We start from the raw sequence: 12,783 nt of genomic DNA, 5'->3' as shown, positions 1-12,783 counted from the left end.
GGGGTGTAGGGTAAGCCGAAGTGGGTCGAGTTGGCCTCAGCATGGCTCAGCTCGGCCACTAGTTGACCTCAGCTCAAACTCGCAGCTCAGGCACTTTGAGCTGTGTTCGAGCCAAGATCAAGTTAAGTTCACCTGTCCAACATTTTCACAAACAATTGGATTATACCTTCAAAATCTCATTGTATGTACAACAGTAATGATTATTTTACAAGTATTTTATCAAACACATTCTAAGCAACATAATTTTTTTTTAATTTTTTAAAAAGGATATTTGTTTCGTATACATATCTTCCTCGCCACTAGCCATATTTCGTTGAGTCATTTCATCAAACACTTGGTAAGCAACATCAATATCAAAGTAACCGCGTCACTGAACTGGTTTGATCTTGAGTTCGATTCAAGCTGGGACTAGCTCGAACCCATTTTTGAGCTCAAAAAATCATCTTGACTCGGCTCAAATTAAGCTTCAAACTGAGTTGAATCAAGCTTTTTTGAGCCGAATCGAGCAAGCTAACCGAGCTAACTCGATTTGTGTACACCCCTAATAATGACTCATAAGGCAGCGCGTGTCACCATCAACTGATGTCAACGTGCTGAGATTGTCTGATGATATGAACCGTTCATGTTCTGATCACTATCACGAGTAAAGTAAGCTATCTTCATATAATCAACAACATTGATTCCTAGGCCTTTGATTTTTATATTTATTTATTTATTATTATTTTTTGATCTGAATGTAAGTTATTGGAATATTTCTTTTTACACTTAAAAAATTCATCAATAGATAGTGATGGCCAGAGTAATTTATTCAGTGTACTTTTGCTCACGTAACCCTTACATCGTGTAGTTCACAACATGGACAGTTCCAACCAACGGGCCACTGCGCATGTAACCCAGTGGGGAGTTACCACGTCCTAGTAACATAGGCAAAAGATGCGCGAGTAAATTTTTTTAAGATCTTTTAAGTTACTTTGAATAAGCTATTTATGGCATAACTTGCTAGGGTTGAAAGTTGGGCAGTTTCAACCCGACCGACCTGTGACCGACTCGACATTAGGTTGGGCTCGGGCAGGATGTATCGAGTCCGATCTCAAGCTTGGGCTATACAAACACCAACCCGATAAAACTTGGGTCGGGCTTGGGTTGAGGTCTTGAGTTGCCCGATGCAACCCGAACTCGATTAATATATAACTTACTTATAAATTATAATTGAGTGTGGATCATCAGTGTTGAAGGCACAAGAAATTCTAGTGTCGTCGAGGTCCATTGATACATATAGATTGCGTGCCACACAACACATCTTTTAAAGGGGTCGTTGTCTTATATTTTAGCTTGTTTGTTAAAAAAAAAAAATGAAATTCTTTACAATAAATAACTACATATATAATTAATAAAATCCTATATACAAAAAATAAGTGTGTATTGAAATATAATAGACGAATGTAATAATGAAAATACTAGCATATATCCACCCGACCAACCCAACTAACCCCACTGAGCCCGCTTGGGTTGAGAATTTCCAACCCGAGGTTGGGTTGGGTTGCGTTAGGGTTGAGGTACAGGAACCTTGGGTTGGGCTAGGGTTGAGCACCAACCCGCTTGACTTTCAGCCCTATAACTTGCTTATCTTGATTTCTACTTATTTAGTTAATAAATATGTTTGGTATTAAGCATATTTATCAATCAAAAAGTAAAAAAAATCAGGTTAGGTTTCTAGCCTCATAAACAATTATCCTTCAAGTTTGTTTAATTCCCCTCACATCTGCCATACATTATGTGGGGCCAACCTTTGAAGTGGACCATTCATTGTATAGGCTCCACCTTGGACGTGGGTTGTACTTCATACATGCCCCACTTTGGATGTGTGCCATTCAATATTATGGCCCGACCTTAATTTAATGTGCACCATTCATTATGTAGAGCCCCACCTTTGATGTTGGTCATCCATCAAGTGAGGCCCACCATCAATATTATTGTTTATCATGTGGAGCCCACCTTCAATATCCACCGCCCATCATATGGAGCCCACCCTTAATGTGGATTGTCTATCATATAGGCCTTACATCATGCATGACCCACCTTAGATATGTATCACTCATCATTAGGGCTGAACTTTAATGTGGATTGTCCATCATGTGGGGCCCACCTTGATATGGGTCTTCCATCATGTAGGGCCTACCTTTGGTATGGGCCACTCATCATTAGGGTTGACCTTTGATGTGGACCGTCCAGCATGTAGGGCTCACCTCAATTTGGACCATCCATCATGTGGGGCCCACTATTATTTTTTGCCTATCTCATCGAGCCCACCTTTGATGTGGACTATCCATCGTATGGAGCACACCTTTGATGTGGACTATCCATCACGTCGCCCCCATGCACCTTCAATGTGGGTTGCCCATCATGAGAAGCTCGCCTCAGATGTTGGTCATTTATCATTAGAGGCGACCTTAATTTGATGTAGACCGTCCATCATGTGGGACTACCTCAATATGTGTCATTCATTATGAAAGGTGCAGCTTCAATGTCAACTACCCATTACGTGGAGTTCCACTTTAATGTGGACCATCCATCATATAAGCCTTACCTTTGAAGTGAATGGTCCATCATACTAGCCCACTTTGGATGTGAGCTTTTTATCATTACCATGGGCTAACCTTTTATATGGACCATCCATGTACGGACCCAAATTAATACGAGGTCATCAATCATGTGAGGCTTACTTTTTATGCGGACCATGTAGCCCGTGAGCCTCACCTTAAATGTGGATAGTCTACCACATAGGGCCTCCTTTGACATGGTCCATGAGATAAAATCTTTTTTGACATGTAGTCTCGATATAGGTAGAAAAGTCACAGGTTAAAAAGTAAAAAAAATAATAATTACTTACTAAGATAAGTAGCTTCTGCCACGTAAATTACTTTTATGTTGATGCTTATCCTCCCTTTTTCTCTTTTTAAAAATCTCTCTTACTTTTATTTGGTGGTGTCTTTTTTATCAGTGAATATTTCGTAAGTAAAAAAGTAACTCGGTGGTATCCAAACGGCCCCTTGCTGTAAGATACGTCAAATTTTATTTTATTTTTTTCTTTTGGAATGTTAGGGCAGGCTACCATGATTAATGATCCAGACTCTCGATTTAATCCTACGGCTGCTAATTGTCGACTGAAGCAAAGAGATCTCATTTTATAATGGCTTTCGCAGAATCTTTTGGTAAATGATGGGATATCTTTTGCCTTTTTCGGTCAAAAGAAAGAAAGTGATTCGACATAAACCTCCTTAGTAAGAGGATGGGAAGATGAGTTTGCTTTACTCCGGTCATGATTCATCATCCAACGTCTGTCACTGTCCATTGGGGCCCACTTTTCCATTGGTCTTATTATCAGAACCGTCCATGTTCTGGACCCTATGCGACAATGGCCATCATAAGAAAATTACTCTGAATAGATGATTGTGACTGTTACTATCTGTAGATTAATTTTAAAAATAAAAGAAAACTTTCAATGCATTGTATTCAGATATAGAGATGAAAGGTTAGGATTTATTTATTGTAGTAACTAAAATATGGACGGTTCAACTTATAGGAAACCTCAGCATGTGGGCCCAGTAGGTGGGGATTGAGACTCGATCGTGACTCGCAACAAAGTCGAAACGAATTCAGAAAGATGAGTTGATTCATCCTTTCTCTCCAGGTGAGAAATGCCAACTGCACTCATGCGAGTGCACTTCCTAGGTTTGTGCTTTTTAGTATAAACACAATCACACGTGCTGAAGTGCATGATCGAAGCCGTTTATGAGGTGGGCCACATATTTTAGATAAACTAAGAAAATACTAAGGGTGATATTTGTATCTTGTGAGAGACACAGGCAAATTGAATTTCGATTGTTGTGTTTTTTTTTTTTAGCGATCCATTTATTATGAGTTCTTTTAATCAATCTCTTTTTTGGAAAATCGAATACAAAAATCAGGGCCCACATGATGGGGGGCTTGGATCTTGAATATCGGCACGTGTGGTGGAGAGTACACTAGTAAGTACTGTCATCAGGGCTCTCTCCTTTGGGGAAGATGATTATGTTCATGCTTTTGAAATCGATATTTGAAGGGAGACGGCTTTCTGTCGTATCCGTCTTTTATATACTGGAGAAGTTGGAATCGCTCTTTCCATGTGGACACGTGTCTACTTTGTATAGAGTCTTGGAAATGTAGTAAGGGTGGCTGAGGTGGGCCTCTGTAAAGGGATGTGGATTAGGTAAGGTGTAACAGCTCAGTGGGTGAGTCTATGACCATTAGGCCCACCTTAATATATGTGTAGTATATCCACTCAGTACATCAATTTTTCCGGCTCATTTTAAAAAATAGTATTAAAAAATGAGGTAGATCCAAGTCTTGAGTGGACCAAACCTGAATGGAAGGAAAACACAAATATCAGCCTCATCAAAAACTTTTGTAGACCCAATGTAAGTTTTTAATACCTAATGGCCACTGTTTCATATAGTATGGTCCACTTGAAATTTGGAACTACTCTAAAATGAGCTGAAAAACTTGATGGACGGACGAAAGATGCTAAGGTCAATGCCAACAATGATAAACATATGTTGCCTTAAGGTTAATCTAAGTTTGTTATTTTGTTAGTATTCTTTTAATTCAACATAAATGCTAGAAAACCAAGTGCTATAATCTTACTTATATGTGAAAAAAATTGTCCACCGGGCACCGTGTGGGTGGTATCAGCGATAATTGGTAAATCCACGTGGGGAAATGGTGTTATATTTTTATGTGGAGATTATCTAGTAGTAGTAAGTGAAGATTCCCCTGCAGAGAGTTAGGCAAGAAGAGACTTTTGAAAATAAAAATGGCTAAAAATACATTGATTTAAGCACAAACATCATTATAAATTTACATTATCACATATAAACATAAACATAGAAACTTTTAATAATCTAATAAATGACGTGTAAATAGCAGTCTGATAAACTGCATAAAGTCTAACACCCTTTCACACTGGCTTCCGAAGGTAAGATATTCGGAACAGTTACTATTATGCCTTTGCAATTTTATTTGGTTCGACTTCATCGGGCTATATTGGCTTTGTTATTTCTTTTGAAAAGGAATTTTCATTAGCAAAACCATTGGGTCTGCTGGACCTTGTATGGATGGCTACTAGAAATTTTCTTCATATTTTTTAAGTGAATTTACAAAATACCATCTCACTAATAAGATATTTACATTAAATTAAAATTTCATTAAGACCCCTCATTAATCAATTTATTATCAAAGGGTACTTTCATTTAGTTTTTCTCTAAATTTCATCAATTTTAAGTGTACTTCTTTCATGGAATGACAAAAAACCTACCAATTAGTGAGGTAGCTTAATGAAAATTAAACAAGTATCGGGATGTAAATACCATATTAGTGAGGTAAATTATTTAAAAATCTCTAAAAATGAAAAAAAAAATCAAGGAATTTGTATTCTCTACTTACCACAAATAAAAAATTCCTGTTTATTACAATATAATTGTGCCACATTATCATAAATTGCATTTAATAATATAGACCAACCGTGATGCAGGAAAATAGAAAAATTTTGTTTACGATGAGCAAATGATCTAAATTCAAAATCAAGAGGTTTGAGTATTGTCCCTTATTACAAGTGTGATATGAAGTATAACTAAATAACTTTCAAATATGCTTTCCATGACTCCATCAAATTGATAGAAGCCGCGTGGCCACCAAGAAGTTTTTAATGGTGGGGGTTCAATCACCACTACTTCCTATGGTGTGGTCCACTTGAGCTTCAAATTTGCTTCATTATTGGGTTGAAGCCTTAAAATTCACTGCCAAAACAGATGGACGTTGTGGATATAAAACACATACACCTAGGTGGGCCCCACAACGCCCAACACCTAGTCTGCGTCCTACAATGGCCTGACCGAATCGGCTCCCTTTAAAATCAAGGACCAATAAATCACATTTAACAAGGAAATCATTAATTAGATAGGGTGGTTGGCAAGATAGTGAAATATTGTATGGTGGGCCATTGATACCATGGTCCCAAAATGGAAAGTTATGTGAAGGGTCAATGGCACTATTGAGTGTATAGGGTTCCTCAGATAGTGAAAATATTGTAGTATAGGCCATCAATGGTAGGCCCACCTAGGTCTGAAAACGGAAGGCTAGAATAAAGGGCAGCGGTTCACATTCAATGAACATGAATCCATTAATTAGATAAGGTTTCCCAAATAGTGAAATTATTGTAGCGTGGGCCCACCTGTGGCCCACCAAAAGTACGGTTTTGATCTAAGTTACATTATTTATTGGTTCTTTCTGTTTGATCTGATTCACCGAATAGATTCGCTCTGGTTTACCAATGGAGGGTTAAGCTTTTTGAAAGCGGACATCTTTTCAACTGTGTTAGAAGGCTTTTGTTTGCCAATCAGAGTTACAGGGAGTCCTGTAACTGAAAGCTCTATGGTAGACTGAGTGAAAGATACCTCCATTCACACTGAGGTCTTGGTATGGATTCCTGGTGGGGGTGGCTAACACTGAAGTGTGAATTGACAGTGGGTGTACTAACAAGCTAACAAAAAAAAAAAAAAAAACTGAAAGCTGTGTGCGGACCACAGTGATGGCCGTACGTCTGCTATCCACTCTGTTCATCAGTTTTTCCAGCTCGGGCGTGATCCAAAAAATGAAGCAGATCAAAAAATCAAGTGGGCCACACCACAAGCAATAGTGGAGATTGAAGTTGCCAACAAACCTTCATGTGTCTATCATGATGTTTATATGCAATCCAAACCAGTTCTTAAGTTGATTCCCACGGCATGAAAGAAAAGCAGAAATATCTGCCGGATTCAAACTTCTGTGGGTTTTGAGAAGGTTTCAATGGTGGACGTTCAATCCACTCTGCTTCATGTTGAGGGTCGAATATTGCAAATCAGACCCCAGTTATTGCCAGGATTTACAAACATAGTACTGTTTATCGGCCTGATTTAATCATGTTTGTGATGCAGGGCGTGTTCATGAGCTTGGACTGGGAAAGGGTATTAAAAGCATGGATTTAACGGTCTGAAGTCACTAAGGCAAGCGACGGACTCCAGGGGACCAAGATCAACGGAATTACATGCTAGGGATCCGCAAAAATTGAGAAATTGAAGACTCAAGGGGCCTGAAAAGTGTCCAGAGTGCAAGAACACAGGGTTCCCACCATCCGTTCAGCTCGAAAATTCATACATCACCTGAGGACCATAAATTAACCGTGCACGTCAAATTTCATCCGTTCAATCCCTGTGCAAGTGTCCCAACGGACAGATCAGACCATAAACCCTTGATTTGGGGCTCACCTGAGCTCTGGATATGTTTCAATTTTGGACTCAACATCTTAAATTAGATGGGGAAAAGGATGGATGGTACGGATTTCTTGAGAACATCATAGTGGACTGCACCTGCACTTGAGTGTGCATAGTGCTTAGGTGCGCTAGACGCTCACCGGACGGTCGTCAAAGACGGGCTGACTCGTCTTCTTCTTGCGAAGTAACAGCGGACGGACGCTGTCCGTCTGTTTTTCAGTAATACGGCCCACTCATCATCCAAATGGATAATCCAGACCGTCCATTGAATCTCTTGGGTAGACGTAACCGTCACCTAGGTGTCCTTTTCGACCCATGAACGTACGGACAGGCAGATTACCATACAAACACAAGATGGACGGCGGAGTAGATAATCTCATGGGCCACACCGAATTCGATCAAAAAACAGTGATTCCCACCTGGTTTTTCGAGAATATTGCAATTAATGGAGTGGATTTCTCTGTCGAGTCCGATAAATGGGCCCACCATCGTCACAGCATCAATTGCGATGCTCTGTTTCGTAGTGCGAAAATATCGGAGGTTCCAAGTCGTCCTGGCCCACTAGTGATGATCGGAGGTCCGATCTGAACCGTCCATCATATAGAGGCGCCCTTTCTGGTCAGAACCATTTTGACTGTTTTCAGCTGTACACGCATACATGTCTGCTACAGTGATCTTAAGGGGACCATTCAAATGCCGTTACAGCAGTAGTTCCCTCTTGGGCCACATCAACGGACAATCAAAATAGACCATCTCCATACGAAATTTCGAGGAGAAGATGATGAACAGTATGGATCTATCAAATGACAGCTGAAGTGGGCCCCACCAAATATCCAGCGTTAGTCTATTACGCACTTTCTGTTTCACAGTGCGTAAAACCTCCGCACCTGTTTCTTCTGTGCGTAAAGGCTACGCACGCAAGTGGCCCCTGACGTATATAATATAAAACAGAGAGAGAGAGAGAGAGAGAGAGAGAGAGAGAGGAGGGGGACGGTAGCAAGAGTTTGGCAAGGACGTGGGCAGAGGCAGCCGTGGGAGACTCGGTTTGGGGCGCTCGGCTGGATGTGGAGCAGTCAGAGACAGAATAGTGAAGAGTTTGTTTTCTTTTATTTTTATTTATTTTAAAGAATCAGCCTAATTATGTCTATCTTAGGCTAAACCTCTTAGCTGGGGCTAAGAGGTGAAGCTTGTAGCCTAATGGGAGTTTTTTTTACTTATATTTTTTTTCATTTAAACTGAACTGATGTTGTTCTTAGTTAAATTAAAGGAATGTTTTTCTTTGTCTTTAATGGTCTGTTGTGACTGAAATTACAATGGATCTGCAATGGCCTTGAATATCTCCTTTTCCCTTTTGATGTATACGACGTCAGGAAGCCCTGTTGTTCACCATCGCCTCCTGGGCATGGTCGGATGATGATACCCTTCCTAACTTTCATGCATTGTTGACTGGTTGGTAATTAGTTTAATTCTATTGTTTGCTTTGCCTCCTGGGCATGGATTGATGATGGAATCCATTCTAATTTATATACTTTTCATCTCTTTGAAAAAACTATATTAAAAGAAATTCAGTTTAGTTTACATGATGATGGCATAAGATCTCCCTGATCTCTACAAGTGGATCCTCTGAATCCCCAGTTTCCCTTCCTCTGAATTCCTTAAGTTTAATCTCTCACCATTACTCATCAATTTACATTGGATTTAGATTACATCTTTTTTTTGCTAGTTCTATATCTAGTTAGTTTCAGATCACGTACAAGTTTCAGTCCCTGTGGATTCGACCTCGGTCTCACCGAGTTTATTACTACATCACAACCCTATACTTGGGGAGTGAACACTTCATGTGGTGTTGCTCACTGGAGTTTTTGGATCTATCTAATTTTGGGCTAATGTCCTAAGATGAGCTGATGGGCAGAATGGATGTCACATAGTTATCATGGTGTGCCTTACAGTGCTTTGGATTAAGGAACTCATATGACATGCGCCATGGAAAATTCGCGTCCTTCGTTTGCTTCCTGAGGTTGGTTCTTCTACAACGTTTGTATAACATAAGCTTATTCTACAATGGGGCATGCTTTGGCCTTACTGCTCTATAAGGCCCGCATGCAATCTCCTCATAAGGTGCAACCCTTCAAAGTTCACCGTATCCCATGAACCACCTCATCGAAAACACAGATGGGTCACACCACATGGAACAGTAGTGATGGGGATTCCCACTATTAAAACCCTCCAGCCGGAACATGGGACACCGTTTTTTGTGTCTTCTATCCAATCTATTCAGAAAATGCGCCCATTTCGGATTAGGAGGAGCGGGTCACAAAATAAAATCAGGCCATTAGATAACTCGGGTGGGCAACACCATATAAACAATACACTGTTCCTTATGAGGCTTTTGATCCCCACTGTTTCTTATAATATGGTCCATCCGAGATTTCGATCTTTTTCATTCTTGGGTCGTGCCTTAAAATGATATGGCAAAATTATATCTGGTGTTACCTTAAAAATAATTATCATATAGGTTTCATGAATATTAGGTTCTCTGGTCTTTGGGAACTAGAGATTGGATATAACAATCATTGACAGGGGAAGGAATTATATTCCATGGATACCATGATATTCCATGACCAACACACAAATGCTTACGATACATCCGTGGACGGACATTGATCTTTGAGATGTACAGCCAACTTATGTAAAGTAACTGACTTAAGTCAAGATAGGAGGTCTCTACAATTGGAAGCTGGCTTGGTGTCGATTATGATTCATGGCCTATATATAGAAAACATGTATCAATGTGGGGTCCATGGTAAGAGCTGCACCTAATCCGCTCCCTCACTGATAAATCTGTGAAATCCATTCCGCCATTTGTGCTGGCTCACGTAAGGACATGAGCCCAATAATCAGAGCGACCCAAGCCTCCTTGATGCTGGGGGAACCCACCTTCCCAAGCCTCTTTGATGCTTGTATGCCACCGAACCTATTCTTGCGGTGAGCCCCGTTAGGATTTTTTTTTTTTTTTTTTTGGCTCATATCCTAACATAAGCTGGTAAAAATGATGGACGGAGTGGATGTCACATACACATCAAGGTGGGCCCAACAAAGCTTTTCGATGCATGGGCTCCTTGCACCAAAACCTCTAGCATACAGATGCCTGGTTGGCATGTGTCCTCAAATCTCCTTTTGAATTTAGCTTCGTGCAAACAGGTATAGCAGTTCTCCTTGTCATGGGCCTGGACCGTCTGCAAAGTTATTTTGCATTAGTTTCCATGGAGGCACATGTAATAGATTAAAACATCCAAGCCATTAACTAGCACGTAGATTTATAGCCCATCTAAAGAAGCATCTGTGATTTCATTAGTTTATTTATGGCCCACCCAAGCTTACTCCGGTTTGATCTCAGCAATATAGCAACACAACCGAGTCTTGGGCCAAGCTCTCATCGAATTAAATCTAAACCTTCAAATCGGCACGTGGCCCCTCAGAGAATATTTAAATCTAAGACTGATTCTGGCCCTGACCCATTCATTTGTTGGGCCTAAAAATCAAACAAGGCCTGTCATTCAGGCCTATAGACTATAGTCACTGTCGGGAAGCCCGTGTTCACCAGCTTTGATCACTTGGACCTGTTTTAGCAGTATGCAAAAATTATAGCACGTGCTGACTACTGCCCCCTCAATTGGCTTATTAAATCGGGCCCACAAAATGCAACAGTTCCATGATCTTTTAAGGTGGGGTCCATGTCTTAAACAAAGCAGCTTGAGGATAATGGTCCGTACAACTCTAGTTAGTGTTATCAGGGGTATCGACCTATTCAAAAAGTTGAGTTTGATAGGCCCAGGTGTGGCCTACTGACATCCCAAACCGACATAACCCGAATTCGGTTAGGGTTGAATATTCAACGGTCTGGATCTGTTCAAAATGTTACTTTGGTGGCATTTGGACAGATGGACCATCAAACCATTAGGCTGCGTTGTACATTCATTTTCCAGTCCACTGTGCGGGCCATGTATCAAGGGTCACGCCAATCTGTTCAATAGCATGCGAAGAAACATAGGCCTAACCTTAGATTGCCTGTGAGATAAAGAAAAAGGAGGGGGCGTGTAAATGGGACAATGGCGACGGAAAATGACTAGCATTCAAAGGAGTAGGATCATTCTAGCCGTATGACTGTAAACCAAAGCCCACCAGTAGCAGCTGGAATGAATGGATGGTGGAGATCAGTGATTGGATAGGTCCACCTCTCCAATGCAACATATACATAACATTTCCAAAAAGAAAATTATTGGAAATGCAACAATATTTTCAGTGATTGTTTTCTCACTAATTTTTCAAAGGAAATTGATCTTCTTTTTTTTTTTTTTTCTAACTTTCCATTTTTCTTCTGCAGCCTGCCTTATTTCTATGGAAAATCTATGACCTGATACACATCAATAAATTTCAATGACCCGAGTCTGGCTCCATATCTCAATGGTAGATAGATTCTGTTTAAACACTGAGACGAGTGCCCATGTGGCGTGGGTGAGTATGTGACTGTGAGTGCGTGGGGTGTGGGTGTGGAAAAAAAAAAAAGAAAAAAAAAAGAGAGGAGAAATCAATGGCCTGCCACGTGATGTTACACGTGTGAAGACTTGGTTAGGACTGACTAGCATGACTGATCAGATAACCATGACCCCATGTGAAAATACACATGGTTGGAATCAACTAAGATCAGCCCTATGTGAAAATAAGCTTAGCTAAGGTTAACTAAAAATAGGCCTCACCTAATGGATGCCCATTGCATGGTGACATGACAAAATGAGAATTGATTGGGCCAGTGCCGTTGTTGGAAATGGGGGAGGTTGAGTAAAATTAAACAATTTCCAAACATGCTTTGCATGGCTCCATCTTTAATAAGTAGATATGGATCAAATTCTGCCACGTTGGGTCATTGACAATCTGCTTCCTGATGTGACTAAGATCATCTAGTGATGGCCCTCATATGAAAATACGCATTGTTATGATTGATTAGCGATAGGCCCACATGGTTAAGGGCATATAACAATCAGCCCTATGCAAAAACACTCATATTGAAGATCGACTAACAATGGGTCTAGACAGTTAAGATCATTTACGTGGGCCACTTGTGGTTATCTCACATCATTAACATTTATCTAATGATGGGCCCAACATAGGAAACACATGGATATGATCGACTAAAGATGGGCCCAACATGATTAAGACCGTCTGACAATATTAGGCAGTTCATGAAAATACACAAGGGTATGATCAACCAGTAATGGGCCCCATACAATCAAAATTATGCAATGAAGGGGCTGATGAGGAAATACACATGCTATGATCGAGTACTGATGGGTCACATATGGTTAAGATCACCACCTACGTCCCCATGTGGTAATACAAGTATATAGGGTTGATTATGGCTCCACTTGGTTAAGCTTAT

This window comes from Magnolia sinica, chromosome 18, assembly GCF_029962835.1.
Source record: "Magnolia sinica isolate HGM2019 chromosome 18, MsV1, whole genome shotgun sequence".
Taxonomy (NCBI): domain Eukaryota; kingdom Viridiplantae; phylum Streptophyta; class Magnoliopsida; order Magnoliales; family Magnoliaceae; genus Magnolia; species Magnolia sinica.
This window is presented reverse-complemented; position numbering follows the sequence as displayed.